The sequence below is a fragment of the Acinonyx jubatus genome, chromosome D1 (genome assembly GCF_027475565.1).
Source record: "Acinonyx jubatus isolate Ajub_Pintada_27869175 chromosome D1, VMU_Ajub_asm_v1.0, whole genome shotgun sequence".
Taxonomy (NCBI): Eukaryota; Metazoa; Chordata; class Mammalia; order Carnivora; family Felidae; genus Acinonyx; species Acinonyx jubatus.
The window spans coordinates 96,652,670-96,671,332 of NC_069390.1; positions in this window are offsets into that span (position 1 = coordinate 96,652,670).

An 18,663-nucleotide genomic window follows, 5' to 3' on the forward strand; every position below is an offset into this window, starting at 1 on the left:
AAGATCGTTGAGGGCAAGTCAATGATGATGTGACTGATGTGGTTAGTAAAGGTAAAGAGAAACAAGGTTCCAGAAGCATTTTTTGTGCCATGTTCCCTGTAGGGCACAAAGGTGAACTTGTTTCTAGACCTGGCCTCAATTGCGCTGATCGTGATGGCGTTCTTGGGAACAATAAAAAGATTATATTCAATGTTTTGTGGTTCTGCCCAAAGATAAAACATCCTGGAAAGACACACATCACATTTGACTTCACTACCTCTCTGGGACACATGACGGGAACACAGGCTCAATGCTGTTAAACAAGTAGATTCGGGGCGCCTGGGTGACTCAGTTGGTTAAGTGTCCAGTTCTTGATTTCGGCTCAGGTCATGATCTCACAGTTCTCGAGTTCAAGCCCCATGTGGGGCTCTGTGTTGACAGCGTGAATCCTGCTTGGGATTCTCTCTCCCCACCCCTCCCCCCTCTCAAAAATAAATAAATGTTTACAAATAATAATAATAATAATAATAATAATAATAGTATTAATAGGGGCACCTGGGTGGCTCAATCGGTTAAGCGTCCGACTTCAGCTCAGGTCATGATCTCACAGTTCGTGAGCTCGAGCCCCGTGTCGGGCCCTGTGCCGACAGCTCGGCGCCCGGAGCCTGCTTCGGATTCTGTGTCTCCCTCTCTCTCTGCCCCTCCCCTGCTCATGCTCTATGTCTCTCTGTCTTAAAAATAAATAAAACATTAAAAAAATTAATAATAATATTGACAAAAGTTTAACCAAGAAAATCTAAGTTTATTTGACTATTTTACTTTGTTTATAATTGATGAGACAATACTAATATATTATTATTATTATTATTATTATTATTATTATTATTAACTGAAGTCCATAGTTTCCATTAGTGTTGACTCTTTGTATGGGATTTGACAAATGTATGAGGCCATATACATACACCATTCAGTATTATCTGGAATATTTTCATTGCCCTAAAAATCCCCACATTCCATCTATTCATCCCTTCCCTCCCTCTCCCCACCCCCAGCCCCTGGCCATCGCTAAATTTTTTTCCTCCTCCCCCTAGCAACACTAATATTTTTTTTAACTTAAAAAAAAATGTTTATTTATTTATTTTGAGAGAGAGAGTGCATGCATGCACACAAGCGGGGGAGGAGCAGAGAGAGAAGGAGAGAGAGAACCCCAAGCAGGCTCCATGCCATCAGAGCAGAGCTTGATGCGGGGCTCAGACTCACCAACTCGTGAGATCACGACCTGAGCCGAGATCAAGAGTCCACGCTTACCCGACTGAGCCATCTAAACCCCCCCAAACCCCACCGTCACTAATATTTTTAGGGTCTCCATAGTTTTGCCTTTCCCAGGATGTCATGTCATTGGACTCTTATAGTACGTAGCCTTTCCAAGTTAGCATCGTGCTAATATGCTATGTATTCACAATATGTATTCAGGGTTCTTCCATGGCTTTTTGTGACATGATAGCTCATTTCTTTTTATCCCTTACCTACGAGTTTGTTTATCCATTGTCCTGTTGGAGGCCATCTTGGTTGCTTCCAGTTTGGGCAATTATGAATACAGCTGCCGTAAACATCCACGTGCAGGTTTTTGTCAGACATAAGTTTTCAGCTCACTTGGGTAAACACGAAGAAGGGTGATTGCTTGATTGCTTGGTAAAGAGTATGTTTAGCTTTGTAGGAAGCCGCCAAACGATCTTAGGAAGTGGCCGTACCACTGTGCATTCCCGTCAGCACTGAGTGAGAGCTCCTGTTGCAACACAGCCTCACCAGCATTCCTGTTACCCACCGGTGTCCTCAAATTTAGCCCTTCTAACGGATGCGTAGGAACCCCTTGTTGTTGTTGTTGTTCTTTTAAATTTTTTAGTGTTTATTTATTTTTGAGAGAGAGAAACACACACGGAGTGTGAGCGGGGGAGGGGCAGAGAGAGAGGGAGACACAGAATCTGAAACAGGCTCCAGGCTCCAAGCTGTCAGCACAGAGCCTGATGCGGGGCTCGAACCCACAAACTGTGAGATCGTGACCTGAGCCGAGGTCGGATGCTTAACCGACTGAGCCACCCAGGCAGCCTGCACCTTGTTGTTTCAATTTGCAATTCCCCAAACTGATGTTGACATCTTTTCATATGGGTATTTGCTATCTGTATATCTTTTTTTTTTTAATTTTTTATTATTGAAATATAGTTGACATACAATGTTACATTAGTTTTACATGTACAAGATAGTGATTCAACAATTAATACATTATGTAATGCTCACAACAGTGTTACCATCTGTCACTGGATGTTACTATATTATTATTGACTATATTCCCTATGCTGTATTTTTCATCCCCTTGAACTATTTATTTTATTTTTTATTCTTATTTTTTTAATTTTATTTTTTATTTTTTAAAATGTACATCCAAATTAGTTAGCATGTAGTGCAACAAATGATTTCAGGAGTAGATTCCTTAATGCCCCTGACCCATTTAGCCCATTCCCCCTCCCACAACCCCTCCCGTAACCCTCTGTTTGTTCTCCATATTTATGAGTCTCTTCTGTTTTGTCCCCCTCCCTGTTCTTATATTATTTTTATTTCCCTTCCCTTATGTTCATCTGTTTTGTCTCTTAAAGTCCTCATATGAGTGAAGTCATATGATTTTTGTCTTTCTCTGACTAATTTCACTTACCATAATACCCTCCAGTTCCATCCACGTAGTTGCAAATGGCAAGATTTCCTTCTTTTTGATTGCCGAGTAATACTCCTATATATATATATATATATATATATATATATATATATATATATATATATATACACATATATATATATACCACATCTTCTTTATCCATTCATCCATCGATGGACATTTGGGCTCTTTCCATACTTTGGCTATTGTTGATAGTGCTGCTATAAACATGGGGGTGCATGTGTCCCTTCAAAACAGCACACCTGTATCCCTTGGATAAATGCCTAGTAGTGCAATTGCTGGGTCATAGGGGAGTTCTATTTTTAATTTTTTGAGAAACCGCCAGACTGTTTTCCAGAGTGGCTGCACCAGCTTGCATTCCCATGTATATCTTTTTGATGAGGTGTCTGTTAAGTTCTTTGTAGATTTAAAAAAAATTTTTTTAACGTTTATTCATTTTTTGAGAGACGAAGCGTGAGTGGGGGGGTTGCAGAGAGAGAGGGAGACACAGAATCTGAAGCAGGTTCCAGGCTCCCAGCTGACAGCACAGAGCCCTATGGGGGGCTTGAACTCACAAACTGTGAGATCATGACCTGAGCCGAAGTCAGATGACTGAGCCACCCAGGCGCCCCCTAGTTCTTTGTATATTTTAGATGCTAGGTTTTTTTTTTTTTTAATCTTTATTTATTTTTGAGAGAGAGACAGACAGAATGCAAGCAGGGGAGGGGCAGAGAGAGAGAGAGACACAGAATCTGAAGCAGGCTCCAGGCTCTGAGCTGTCCCCACAGAGCCCTATTTGGGGCTTGAACTGACAGACCGGGAGATCATGACCTGAGCCGAAGCCGGACACTTAACTGACTCAGCCACCCAGGGGCCCCATTAGATGCCAGTTCTTTATCAGATATATGTTTTGCAAATATTTTCTCCCAGTCCGTGGTTTGTCTCTTCAGTCTCTCAACGGTGCCTTCCACAAAACAGGAATCTTCAATTTTAAGTCCACCTTGTCAATTTTCTCTTTCATAGTCACGCCAAACCCAAGATCGGTTCGATTTTCTCTTGCGTTATCTAGTAGTTTTAAAGGTTTGCATTTTACATTGAGGTCTGTGAGATTAATTTTTGTGAAACATGCAAGGTTTGTGTCTAGATTAATTCTTTTGCATGTGCCTGTCTAGTAGTTGTTTTGCTTCCCAAAGGATTAACTTATTTTAAATTCTAAAATACTTTCTAAATCTAAGGGAGCTCTATTCTAATAAACTTGTAAGGAAACAAACGTGACAGAACACCCTGTTAGCAAGGTTCTGGGGAAACAGGCACTCGTTGCTGGTAGGAAAGCAATACATTACCAAGCCAATGGGAGGAGGGCAGTATCTATAAGACCTACATGTACATTATTATGAAACTACAATAATCAAGACAGGATAGTAATGGCATAAGACAGAAATTCATACAGACCAATAAAGAGAGAGCCCAGAAGTAAACTCTTGCATACTTGGTCATATGATCTTCAGCAAGAGGGCTAAAACCACTCAGTGGGGGAAAGGACGGTCTTTTCAACAAATGATGTTGGGAAAACTGGATATCCACATGCAAAAGCATGAATTTAGACCCTTATCTTACACCATTTACAAAAGTTAACCGAAAATGGAAGAAAGACCTAAACATAAGACCCAAACCTATGACATTCCTAGGAGAAAACATAGATGAAAAGTTTCATGACATTGAACTTGGCAGTGACTTCTTGGATCTGACATGAAAAGCATAAACAAAACAGAAAAATTAAACAAATCATACTACATCGAATGTGGAGGCTTTTATGCATCAAGCAATACAATCAACAGAGTAGGGAGCAAGTCTATCAAGCAGGGGACAGATAGTATTTACAGGCCATGTATCTAATGGGGGTTGGTGTCTGGAGAGTTCCTCCCAGTCAATAGCAGAAAATCACATAGAGGAGGATTGTGTGGGAGACCTGAATGGACATTTCTCCAAGGATGATGTGCATTTGGCCAGCAGGTATATGGGGGGATGCTTGGCATCTCTAGTCATCAGAAAGGTTACTAGTAGGGACAACTGGGTGGCTCAGTTGGTTGAGCGTCCGACTTTGGCTCAGGTCATGATCTCATGGTCTGTGAGTTCGAGCCCCGCGTCGGGCTCTGTGCTGACAGCTCAGAGCCTGGAGCCTGCTTCCGATTCTGTGACTCCCTCTCTCTCTGCCCCTCCCCTGCTCATGCTCTGTCTCTCTCTTTGTCAAAAATAAATAAACATTAAAAACAAAATTTTTTAAAGGAAAAGAAAGGTTACTAGTAGGGCTCAGGTGGGGTCCCCTTCTACCCAGTGGGTTGGCTACTATGAAGGAAACAGAAAATAGCAGGTGTTGGCAAAGATGTGGAGAGGTTGGATCCCTTGTGCACTGTTAGTTGGATTGTGGAGTGGTGCAGCAGGATAGAAAACAGTATGGAGGTTCATCAAAAACTTCAAAATAGAACTACCCTATGATTCAACAACCCCACTTCTGGGAATATTTGCAAAAGAACCGAAAGCAGGGTCTCAAAGAGATTTGGCACACCCAGGGTCATAGCAGCGCTATTCACAACAGCCAAGACGTAGAAGCATCCCAAGTGTCCGTTGACAAAAAAAAATGTACAAACAAAATGGGGTCTATGCATACAACGGAATCTCATCCAACCATAAAAACAAATGAAATTCTGATACATGCTATAACATGAATGAAACGCAAAAACATTATGCTAAGCGAGAGAAGTCAATCACAAACGGGTGATACTGGGGGCGCCTGGGTGGTTCAGTGTGTCAAGCATCCAACTCTTGACTTCGGCACAGGTCATGATCCTGTGGTTCGTGGGTTCGAGCCCCATGTTGGGCTGTGTGCTGACAGCGCAGAGCCTGCTTGGGATTCTCTGTCTCCTCGTTCTCTGCCCCTCCCCCATTTGTGCTCTCTCTCTCTCTCTCTCTCTCTCTGTCTCAAAAAAAAAAAAGGATAAATACTGTATGAGTCCACTTATACAGGTATCTAAAGTAGTCACATTTATAGAAACAGAAAGTATAACAATGATTAATGGAGCCTAAGTGGGAGAAGGAAAGGGGAAGTTTTTGTTTAATGGATATAAAGCTTCAATTTTTCAAGATTAAAAAAAGTTCTGGAGATCTATTTCACAACAGGATATACTTACCCCTACTGAACTGTACAGTTAATAATGGTTAAGATGATAGATTTTATGTTATGTGTGGGGTTTTTTTTTACCATAATTAAAAAAAGAAAACAAAGCAAAAAAACCTATATATGCATTTACCCTTTGACCCAGCAATCCACTTCCATGAATTTACTGTTAAGACGATTTCTTTATTTTTATTTTATTTTCTTTTTCAAGAGAGAGGGAACACACGCAAGTTGGGGAAGGGCAGAGGGAGACGGAGAGGGAGAATCTCAAGCAGAACCCACACCTGGTGCAGAGCCCAATGTGGGGCGCGATCTCATGGCCCTGATATCATGACCTGAGCCAAAATCAAGAGTCAGATGCTTCACGGAGGCAGCTTAACCGACTGAGGCACACAGGTGTCCTGGACACTTTCAACAAAGTAAAAATTAGTGTAACATTATCTGTAATTGCAAAATATTGGAAATTATCCACAAGTCCAAACAGGAGATTGTTTGACAAAACTGTGGTAGGTAAATCAATGGCCTGCAGTGCAGCTGTTTAAAAAAAAGCGGGGGGTGGGGGGTAGCCTCCAGCTGTCTCAGTAGAGCATGCAACTCTTTTTTTTTCTTTAATTTATTTATTGTTTAATTTACGTCCAAGTTAGTTAGCATATAATGCATATAGTGCAACAATGATTTCAGAAGGAGATTCCTTAATGTCCCTTACCCATTTAGCCCATCCCCCCTCCCACACCCCCTCCAGCAACCCTCTGTCCTCTATATTTGAGTCTCTTATGTTTTTGTCCCCCTCCCTGTTTTTGTATTCTTTTTGCTTCCCTTCCCTTGTGTTCATCTGTTTTGTATCTTAAAGTCCTCACATGAGTGAAGTCATATGATATTTGTCTTTCTCTGACTAATTTCGCTTAGCGTAATACCCTCTAGTTCCATCCGTGTAGTTGTAAATGGCAAGATTTCGTTCTTTTTGATTGCTGAGTAATACTCCATTGTATATATACCACATCTTTTTTTTTTTAATCTTTTTAAATGTTTATTTATTTTTGAGACAGAGAGAGACAGAGCATGAACGGGGGAGGGGCAGAGAGAGAGGGAGACACAGAATCGGAAGCAGGCTCCAGGCTCTGAGCTGTCAGCACAGAGCCCGACGCAGGGCTCGAACTCACGGACCGTGAGATCATGACCTGAGCCGAAGTCGGACGTTTAACCGACTGAGCCACCCAGGCGCCCCTATATACCACATCTTTATCCATTCATCCATCGATGGACATTTGGCTATTTCCATACTTTCCATACTTTGGCTGTTGTTGATAGTGCTGCTGTAAACATTGGGGTGCATGTGTCCCTTCGAAACAGCACACCTGTATCCCTTGGATAAATACATAGTAGTGCAATTACTGAGTCGTAGGTAGTTCTATTTTTAATTTTTTGAGGAACCTCCATACTGTTTTCCAGAGTGGCTGCCCCAGTCTGCACTCCCACCAGCAGTGCCAAAGAGATCCTCTTTCTCCGCATCCTCGCCAACATCGATTGTTGCCTGAGTTGTTAATATTAGCCATTCTGACAGGTGTGAGGTGGTAGGTATCTCGTTGTGGTTTTGATGTGTATTTCCCTGATGATGAGTGATGTGGAGCATTTTTTCATGTGTCGGTTGGCCATCTGGATATCTTCTTTGGAGAAGTGTCTATTCATGTCTTTTGCCCATTTCTTCACAGATTATTTGTTTTTTGGATGTTGAGTTTGATAAGTTATTTATAGATTTTAGATACTAACTTTTTATCTAATATGTCATTTGCAAATATCTTCTCCCAGTCTGTCGGTTGCCTTTTAGTTTTGCTGACTGTTTCCTTCGCTGTGCAGAACTTTTTATTTTGATGCGGTCCCAATAGTTCATTTTTGCTTTGGTTTTCCTTGCCTCCAGAGACGTGTTGCATAAGAAGTTGCTGCCGCCAAGGTCAGAGAGGTTTTTGCCTGCTTTCGCCTTGAGGATTTTGATGGCTTTCTGTCTTACGTTGAGGTCTTTCATCCATTTTCAGTTTCTTTTTGTGTCTGGTGTAAGAAAGTGGTCCAGGTTCATTTTTCTGCATGTCGCTGTCCAGTTTTCCCAGCACCACTTGCTGAAGAGACTGTCTTTATTCCATTGGATATTCTTTCCTGCTTTGTCAAAGATTAGTTGGCCATATGTTTGTGGGTCCGTTTCTGGGTTCTCTATCCTGTCCCATTGATTTGAGTATCTGTTTTTGTGCCAGTATCATACCGTCTAGATGATTACAGCTTTGTAATATGTGTTAAAGTCTGGGAGTGTGATGCTTCCAGCTTCAGTTTTCTTTTTCAAGATTGCTTTGGCTATTTGGGGTCTTTTCTGTTTCCATACAAATTTTAAGATTGTTTGTTCTAGCTCTGTGAAGAATGCTGGTGTTATTTTTATGGGATTGCAAGCAGGGAACTCAGGAATCTCAGGATCATGAGTTCAAGCCCCATGTCGGGCATGGAGCCTATTTAAAGATTAAATAAATAAATAAATAAATAAGGAATAAGGAAGATCTGCATAACTTAGAGTGATTTCCAGCTTACAAATGAAAAAGAAGCAAAGTGCAAAATGTTGTAGTATGATACCTTTTGTGTAAGAAATGGGAAATAAGGGAATATATATATCTGCTTATTTTTGAAAAAATAAAAACATAGAAAGGTTAAACCAGAAAAACGATAAGGTGAATTATTTACAAGAGGTAGAAGAATAGGGTGGAAGGGGAGGTGGTGCCACTAAAAAGTTAGTATACTTTTTGCATAATTTTGACTTTTGAAAGCATGCTAATGCTCTACACATTTAAAAAATTAAATTAAATCAATAAAAATACTAAAAAAAAAAAAATCTCCCAAACTGAATGCAAACAGAAACAAATGAACCCAACTGTATTTCATATGAACAACATAACCATCCAGAAAGGAGAGGAGTAAGAACTAACTGTAGACCCTCAGCCTGAGGCGGAAGGACACCTCTCGAACTATTGTTATTAGCTTTGCTTTTTGTAGCACCATGGGTATAGCGATTCTGAAATATTGCTGGGAGCCAGAGTCCTTTGGAAAAAGGGAGCCGTAAATATGGAATGCAGGAAGGCAAGATAGAACCCCATGGAGTTGGGTCAGAATTGGAAGTCACCACCATGAACCCATGCTTCCATATATGTGTGTGTGTGTGTGTGTGTGTGTGTGTGTGTGTGTGTGTGTATACACACACATATACATATACGTATACATATATATTACATATTAGATTAGATATGTATTATATATAATAGATGTTAGATTAGATGTATTATATGTGTATTATTTTATGTATAGACATTTTATATATGTATTATATAGATCATATGTAAATGATACCTACATATTTTTCCCCCTAGCTCTGTCCACTGAAAGGGCCAAGAAACAGTAACATCCCCATAGCAAGGGGGCATACCTAATGCCCAGGTCTTGGTTTCTAACTACCATTCTGCACTAAAAGGAATTGAGATTCCTTGAAAAATGGTTGATTACAGGGCTGGGGCAGAGAAGGTACAAGGTAAATTTGGTGTGCCAGAAAGAAAGCATTGCCAAAAATTATGGTGTATGGGGGCGGGGTGGGGGTGATGTCAAAGAACACAAGAGTCAGCTCAAAGGTGGCTAGATCTGGGCTAATTGCAGCATCAAAATAAATAAGGACAGGGGCGCCTGGGTGGCTGAGTTGGTTGGGCGACTGACTTCTGTTTGGGTCATGATCTCACAGTTTGTGGGTTCGAGCCCCGCATCAGGCCCTGTGCTGACAGCTCAGAGCCTGGAACCTGCTTCCGATTCTGTGTCTCCCTCTCTCTGCACCTCCCCTGCTCGTGCTCTCTCTCTCTGAGTCTCAAAAAATAAATAAATGTTAACAAAAAAATTTAGAAAAAAATTAATTAATTAATTAAGGACAGTAATGGAATAAAACCCATTGAATAAAATAGGAATCCATGAGTCCAAACTGACACACTAGATAAATAAATGAGGAAGGAGAGCTCTTCTCTGCAATGCAATGCTCACTGATACACAAGGAGAGAGGCTGAAGGTAGAAAATCACCATTTCCAAACTATCATAGCAAAAATTGAAAATTGTTCAGGCCAGAACCACCAAAGGATATTAACGTACAGATTACTTACATAATATCCCAGCCTGGGTGCATATCCATAATTTGAGCACCAGGATACATCAGACGAATCCAAATTGACAAATAGGAAGGACAAAGCCTGGGAATCACTGCAGGTGAAAGGAGAATAATGAGGCCCAAGGACTAAATGCTATGGAGAGTTCTGAACTGCATCCTGGAGCGGGTACACGATTGCTACAATGGACATTATTGAGACTCTTGTCAAACTGGAATATGGAGTATAGATTAGACATGTCTTGTATCAACTAAATCTTTTAAATTGGATAACCGTTCTGTGGTTATATAAGAGAATAGTCTTCTTGGGGTGCCTGGCTGGCTCAGTGGAAGGAGCATGTGACTCGATCTCAGGGTTGTGAGTTTGAGCCCCATGACGGGTGAGAGATTATTAAAAAATAAATAAATAAACTGTAAAAAAAGAGAGAGAATAGCCTTCATAGGAAATAGTGAAGTATTCAGGGACCTCAGAGCATGATGTATGCAATCTACTCTTATGAGTCATAAGAAAAATAATTATCTATATGTATATACACTGTACCAAATACAATTTTAAATTAAAATTTTCTGGGGCTGGGGCGTCTGCAGTCGGTTAAGTGTCCAACTCTTGATATCAGCTCAGGTCATGATCTCACAGTTCATGGGATTGAGCCCTGCATCAGGTTCTGTACTGACAGTTTGGAGCCTGTTTGGGATTCTCTCTCACGCTCTCTCTCTCTGCCCCTCCTCCACTTGCGCTCATTCTCTCTCTCTCTCTCTCAAAGTAAATAATCAAACATTTAAAATTTTTTTAAAAAATGTCTGGGGCGCCTGGCTAACTCAGGAGGTAAAGTGTACAACTCTTGATCTCTGAGTTGTGACTTTGAGCCCCACAGTGGGTGTAGAGATTACTAAAAAAAAATTTTTTTAATTATTAAAAATTTTAATTTAGAGGGGTACCTGGGTGGCTCAGTCAGTTAAGCATCCAACTTCAGCTCAGGTCATGATCTCATGGTCCGTGAGTTCGAGCCCCTAGTCGGGCTCTGTGCTGGCAGCTCGGGGCCTGGAGCCTGCTTTGGATTCTGTGTCTCCCTCTTTCTCTCTCTGCCCCTCCCCCACTCACACTCTGTCTCTGAAAAATAAACATTAAAAAGTTTTTTTAATTAAAAAAAATACACTCTGAAAAGCAGTATGTTGCTATATTTCTTCAAATCTCTCCTCAATTGAGGTTGTAACTTGATCTTGGCCAGAAGTCTCTGTATAGACATTGGTTTGGGGAATATTTGCATGTGAGTCTTTTCCTTTATGGTCATGCAAACATTTTTTATTTCCTTGTTACAGTTTCCACATGTATACATTTCACTTTATTCTGAAATAACGTCATACATTCAGAAAGTTGTAAGCATAGAAGAGTAGAGTCCTTGTGTACTCTTTACTTCGTGTCACAGGGTATTAACATTTTATCACATTTTTTACTTTTTTATTTTCTGAATTAAAAATTTTTTAGTTTAATGTTTATTTTTGAGAGAGAGAGAGACAGGGAGAAACAGAGCGCATGGGGGAGGGGCAGAGAGAGAGGGAGAGAGAGGATCAGAAGCAGGCTCTGTCCTGACAGCAGAGAGCCTGATGCGGGGCTTGAACTCACGAACCCTGAGATCATGACCTGAGCCGAAGTTGGAAGCTTAACAGCCTGAGCCACCCAGGCACCCCTAAATTTTTTTAAATGTTTGTTTATTTTTTGAGAAAGAGAGAGAAAGCATGCGGGGGGAGGGTGCGGGGGCAGAGAGAGGGAGAGAGAGAGGATACCAAGGAGGCTCTTCACTCGTCAGCACAGAGCCCGATGCGGGGCTCAAACTCACAAACCCTGAGATCATGACCTGAGCTGAAGTCGGACAGTTAAGCGACCGATTTTTTTAAATAAAAAATAAACAAAATAAATATTTTCTGGGATAAAATATTTATTATATGTAACTCCTGTATCAGATTTGAACATGACGTAAAATTTATGAGCCAATTCTGAATCAAAGCACTGGTTTAAAAATAGTAGGAATAATTTCAGTTTGGAGCAAAGTTTCTTTAAATTGGAACTAATTTTTTAAAACATCTAAGAACAACAGTCATTCAAGAAAGATCAATTAGTTTAGCATTACTGGCAACAGAATATGCATCATGAGAACATTTTTATTATAACAACACAATTAGGGATTTTGCCAAAATTAAGGCAAACATTAATTTCATGGGATAAATAGATAATAGTTTATGAGTTGTGTATGACTGTATTATTCCATCCAAACACTGCAGGCCCGTCGTGAGAATACCCAGGCACGGGCAATGATAAATAGTTAAGTTAATTTATGGGGCGTCTGGCTAGCTCAGTCGGTGGAGCATGTGACTCTTGAATTCAGGGCTGTGAGTTTGAGCTCCACGTTGGATGTAGAGTATTTTAAGTGTATATTTTAAGTAACTAAAAATAAAATCTTTGGGAGGTGCCGGGGTGGCTCAGTTGGTTAAGCATTTGACTTCGGCTCAGGTCATAATCTCATGGTTGGTGAGTTCCAGCCCCACATCAGGGTCTCTGCTGTCAGCACAGACCCCGAGTTGGATCCTCTGTCTCCCCTTTCTCTCTGCCCCTCCCCCACTCATTCTCTCTCTCTCTCTCTCTCTCTCTCTCTCTCTCTCTCTCTCTCATTCTCTTTCTCTCTCTCAAATAAAAAAAAATTATAAAACATAAAATCTTTGGGGCACCTGGGTGGCTCAGTGGGTTGAAGGTCCAACTCTTGATTTCAACCCAGGTCATTATCCCAGCGTCATGGAATCTGAGCTCCATGCTCCATTCTCAGCTCCATGCTGAGAATCCCTGGGTTCCCTCTCTCCCTCCCTCTGCCCCTCTCCCCTACTTGCTCTATCTAAAATAAAGTAAGGGGTGCCTGGGTGGCTCGATTTGTTGAATGTCTAACTCTTGGTTTCAGCTCAGGTCCTAATCTCAAGTTTCATGAGTTGGAGCCCCCACATCAGAATGTGCGTGCTGACAGTGTAGAGCCTCCTTGGGATTCTCTCTCCTGGGCCTTCCTGTGCTCTCACACGCTTTCTCTCTCCCTCTCTCTCTCTCTCTCTCTCTCTCTCTCTCTCAAAATAAAGAAACTTAAAAAAAATAATAAAATAAAAAATAAAACAATCTTTTTTTTTTTTTTTTTTTTTTTTTTTAGAGAGAGAGAGAGGGCACAAGTGAGCAAGGGACAGAGAGAGAGGGAGAGAGAGAGAGAGAGAAAAGCAGGGCTCACCCAAAGCAGGGCTCAAGCTCACCAGATGTGGGACCTGAACTCACGAACTGTGAGAACATGACCTGAGCTGAAGTCCAATGCTTGACGAATGAGCCACCCAGGTGCCCCCCCAAAATAAAATCTTAAAAAAAAAAAAGACAAAAAACCTTAAGTTAGTTTACCTTGAATATTTTCTTGACTTTAAGTCATACAAAAACACAGCTTAAACTATTTTTTAATTTTGTCATTAGAAAGTGTATTTGTCAAGGTAAGAGGGTAAAGCATATTTGATAGTTAGCTTCCAAATAACTCAAATATTTCGATATACGATATGTGAGCCTTCATTTGTACTCTGACCTGGCCCCACAAATACTGGGGGTGGGCCTGTGCCTTCCATCCCTCTGCAGGTAATGATTTTTATTTGGTTTTGGTCCTTTCACCATTTCTATTTGAAAGTATAAATATAAAGGTGTAATGTATAAAATGTTCACCCGCTTTTTTTTTAAGTTTTATTTATTCATTTTGAGAAAGAGAGAGAGCATGAGCAGGGTAGGGTAAAGAGAGGGAGAGAGAGAATCCCATGCTGTCAGTGTGGGGTCCGATGTGGGGCTTGAACTCACAAACTTCAAGATCATGACCCGAGCCGAAATCAAGAGTCAGATGCTCAACCGACTGAGCCGCCCAGGCGCCCCAAATGTTCACCCATTCTTACACAAAAAATAGCATTGTCTGTATAGTGTTCGATAACTAGCTTTTTGATTTAAAATCGTGTTCTGGCCATCACTTCCTATCAGCGTACAGAAATCATTATTCTTTTTAACAGCTGCATAGTACTCCGCTGTGTGGGTTTAAGGATTGTGTAGAGGGGGCTCAAAAAGTGAACCCCACTTCAAGTTGGATATGGGAAGGAACAGAGGCTCCCAAGAGGGTCTCAGTCACATGGGGGTGACATAAGGGAAGAGGGCCCCCCCCAACACTCATCTTTCGCTATAGCGAGGGTCTCTCATGATCAGATAAATCGGCTTGTAGAAAATTAAAATAAGACCACACCCGTGTGTGGAGACTGCCTCCCCAGAAGGGACTGGATGTTTCCAACCTCAGTCACAGGGGAAAGGATGGACCTGAGAAGGGAAACAGGACCTTAGAAAGTGGGGCCTCTCATTCTGTCCCTCTGGGGCCTGAGCGCTGATACATCTACACCCGTCTGCGGATGCTTCCGTGATCGCAGCTTTCACAAGGCACCCTGTTGCTCTAGATAATTTCCCGTAGTTTACAAATCCTCTGTAATCTGGCCTCATCCCTCACGAAACTCATCCTTCCCTTGCAGGATACTAACCAACTGCCAGTGGTCACCTGCACACAGCATGCTAGGTCAGACTGTAAAGATTTTATCTTGAAGTCATCTCTACACCCAGTGTGGGGCTCGAACTCACAACCCCGAGATCGAGGGTCGCTGGCTCCACCAACCGACCCAGTCAAGCGCCCCCCCGCCCCCCCAGGTCACACTTTAAACAGCACACGCCACACCCCGTCCCCTGGTTACCTACTATCATGGTTAAAATGAAGCTAGGTGTGAACTCATCTAGGCGGCCTTCTTTGACAACCTCAGGCCGGGTTCAGTAACTGCCCTGTGTGCATATTTGCGCTCAAGCACTTGGCACGTCGTATTATAACTGTTGACTTGTGTGTTTCCCTCAGTAGAGTATAAGTTCCTCAAGAACATGGATCCTGTCTTACTTATCATCCTACCAGGGCGTCTGGGTGGCTCAGTCGATTAAGCGTCCGACTTCATTTCAGGTCATGATCTCACGGTTCGTGGGTTCAAGCCCCGCTTGGGGCTCTGTGCTAACGGGTGGGAGCCTGGAGCCTGCTTTGGATTCTGTGTCTCCTTCTCTCTCTGCCCCTCTCCTGCTTGTGCTCTGTCTCTCTCTCTCAAAAATAAATGAACATTAAAAAAAAAAAATGATCATCCTACCTCCAGCTCCACCTTAGCACCTGACACCCCATATCCTGCCCAGAACGATGGGGCGGACAAGGGAACCACCACAATGCCTTTTTCCTTCACATCAAGCCCTCTCTGTCCACACATCTCCTTGATTTTGACTTCCCTGCTGTTATCACTCAGGATGAATTGGAATGTGGCCCTAGAGTCTGGCTTCTCCAACTCATCAGTCCTGCTTCTCAATCCCAGTTCCTCCCACCTACTCCAGAAGATGAGGGAAACAATTCAAACTAGGGGCACCAGGGGGCGCTCTCGGGCAAAGAAGAAACAGGCCCTCTAATCTTGCGTTCCAATCGCATCACATCGGTTGCCATTGCTCAAGAACCCGCAGTGGCTCCCGATTGCCTACTGGCTCTTAAGATCCAGTTCTTCCCCTATGACCTAACTCCACCCCATCTGTCCAAACTCACACATTACGCACCTTCTACCTGGCTGAATATCTAGCCATGTAACACTTTCTTGGGTACCAGCTGTTTACGGAAAGGTGATGCCAACAGGGGATGGTAGTGGCTAAAACTCTCCTCAAGGCACTCCAAATAAACCTATAATGGAAATGAAAGCAGATATACTTGCCCCATCTCCTAGCCTCCCTTTCAGTCCCAGCCCTCCCCTTGCTCCTGCCACCCGCCCTGCCTGGAAAGATCTCTCCTCACCGTTCCCTCTCTAAAACCAGACTCTTCACAGAAGCCTCCACCGTTCCAGAAAGACTTTCCTGGCTAGTGCAGGCAGAGGTTCACATGGATGTTCCCTTTTCTGAATCCCTGTTGAACATCCTGTTTATACGACCGAATTCAGTGCTCCTCAATCCACTGCCTTTGTTTCCATTATAGGCTTACTTAATTCAGCTGTAAATTGTTACAAGTATAGCACACTGGTTTGTGAGTTAGAGTAGTCTTGGTTCAAAGTTTAGTTCCTTGAGGTGATCAGAAAGTTCTGGAAGTAGGCAGTGTTGATGATTGGATAACATTGGGAATGTACTTAATGCCACTGAATTGCACAATTGGAATGATTAAAAGGGTGAATTTTATGGTATGTGTATTTTACCACAGTAAGATATATATATATATATATATATATATATATATATATATATATGTGTGTGTGTGTGTGTGTGTGTGTGTGTATTCCCATTGCTCACAGGCTGTGTGAGTTTAGATCATGTCACTCTTTTTTTTTAAGTTTTTAAAATTTATTTATTTTGGGGGGGGAGGGGGCAGAGAGAGAGGAGGAGAGAGAATCCCAAGCAGGCTCTGCACTGCAGTGCAGAGCCCAAAGCGGGTCTCAAACCCATGAACCTTGAGATCATCACCTGAGCTGAAATCAAGAGTCAGACGCTAAACTTAAAAAAGGTGGGGTGGGAAGCACCTGGTGGCTCAGTCCGTTAAGCATCAGCTCTTAGTTTCGGATCAGTTCATGATCTCATGGTCTGTGAGTTCGAGCCCTACATCAGGTTCCATCCACACTGATGGTGCGGAGACTGCTTGGGATTCTCTCTTTCCCTCTCTCTCTGCTCCTCTCCTGCTCGTGCTCTCTCTCTCTCTCTCTTTCAAAATAAATAAACTTAAAAAAAAAAGAGATGCTTAACCAACTGAGCCACTCAGGCACCCCTAGATCATGTCACTCTTCTTCAGTTTTTTCATTTTTTTGCAAAGATCAAGATAAATACTGGTGATAAAAATGATCTTGATGTGAAACGTCTAAGTTGTAAAGCACCATATATTAGATATGAGTGGCTTCTTCCCTCATTCTGAGCACTGCCGTGTCCCCTCTGAACAGTCACTGGTTTGGTCACCTGCCCAAGATTAGTTAACGAAGTGGCAGTGCTGTCTCAAAGCCACCCACAGTCAGCGGTTTGAGACCAAAGTTGACAGGGATGCAAAGGGAAGATGCCAGGGGGGAGCGCAGCCCCAGTCTTAAACCTAGTCTGGGGCTTTTTCCTGACTCCAAATTCTGTGTTCATCCTCCAGCCACAGGGGTGTGGCACAGGGAGGCAGGGAGCAGTCTCCAGGCGTGCCTCCCCTCTTCTCTTTCCTCCTCTCTCCTCTCCTCCAAGGTCAGCTGTGTCAACTACAGTGGGGATCACAGGTCCCCACCTCCAGGGCTCCTCCCAGGTGGCTCACAGGTCTGTGTGGAAGGAGGGGAAAACAAAATGCAGAAGTCACCTGGAAGAGAAGGCCAGGAGACCCTGGTGGTGTGCCTGGGTCCCCCTTAGGTCTCTCTGCAGTTAGACTAGCTGGCCTTTTCTCAGGGACAACTCAAAGTCAAATTTAAACAGCCCTCTGGGGACATTTCTAGGTGGTGGTATTTTGGGGAGCGGATGTGAACTTCCCTGAGGGGGAGAGGTGTAAGCTCCAGCATCCTGCTCCCATGCCCTCCCCCCCCCCCCCCCAACTTGCTCCCTTCTCCAAATTTAGGATGGGAGGAGGAAGCAGCAGGGGCCTCAGAAGCCAGAGAACTGAGATCCAGGATTCGGGGGAGGGGGGACGGGGAAGGGGATGTGCAAGGAGGCCCTCTTATCACAGCTAACAGGAGTGGGTATTGCAGAGCTAGAGAGAGACCCAGAAACCCCACTCCTGTCCCGATGCTGAAACCCTGGCTGGAGGGTCCTACTCTTTCCTTGATCCGAGGTAGCTGCGCGCCCAGGAGGCGGCCCTCTGGGGCTCCCCATGCAGCCTCGGCTCTCTCCACCCACTCCCCCAATTCCACTTCCCGCTCCTACTTTCCAGCGCGAGGGGGGCCGGTGGGGTACTGGACTGAATCACGGCTGCCGGCTGCGCTCTGGGAAAGGCCTAGGGACCGACTGGGGCTTCCGGAGAGCTCCCGGGCCCCCGCCCAGAGCCCCTCCCCGGCCCGCGGCTGCCGCCTGAGCATTTAAGGTAATGTTTGGGTTGGTGCGAGCGGTGCCGGATGCCCCGCCTCCCGCGGCCCCCGCTGGGCGAGACCCCGAGAGCAGGGCTCCTGGGACGCCCGGCGGGCTCCCCCGGGCCGAGGCCTGGGTGCTGGAGGACCGCCAACGTGGAGAGGCCCCTGGGGTCGGAGAGGACAAGGACAGTCACCATTCAGAGGCCTTAGCGGGGTTGGGATGGGAGGGCAGCCCCCCTCCATTCTGGTGGAAGGGTCCCTAGTCCCCAGGAAGCGTCCCTATGCATCCACATCCTCTTTCTCCTTCTCTCCCCCCACTCCCAGCAGACAGGGGGCTGAGAAGAGAGGCCAGCGGCTCCCAGGGGAGTCTCTGGAATGCTGGGAGCCTGGGAACAGGCCGTGCAGTCCCTGGGAAAGCCAGGCTGTGGGAATCCCACCCGCAGCCCCCTCCCCAGGATGGACCACCACCGGATGCCAGAGACCCCAGCTCCCCCACAGGGGGCTTTGTGAGAGTGGAACCCTCCCCCGCC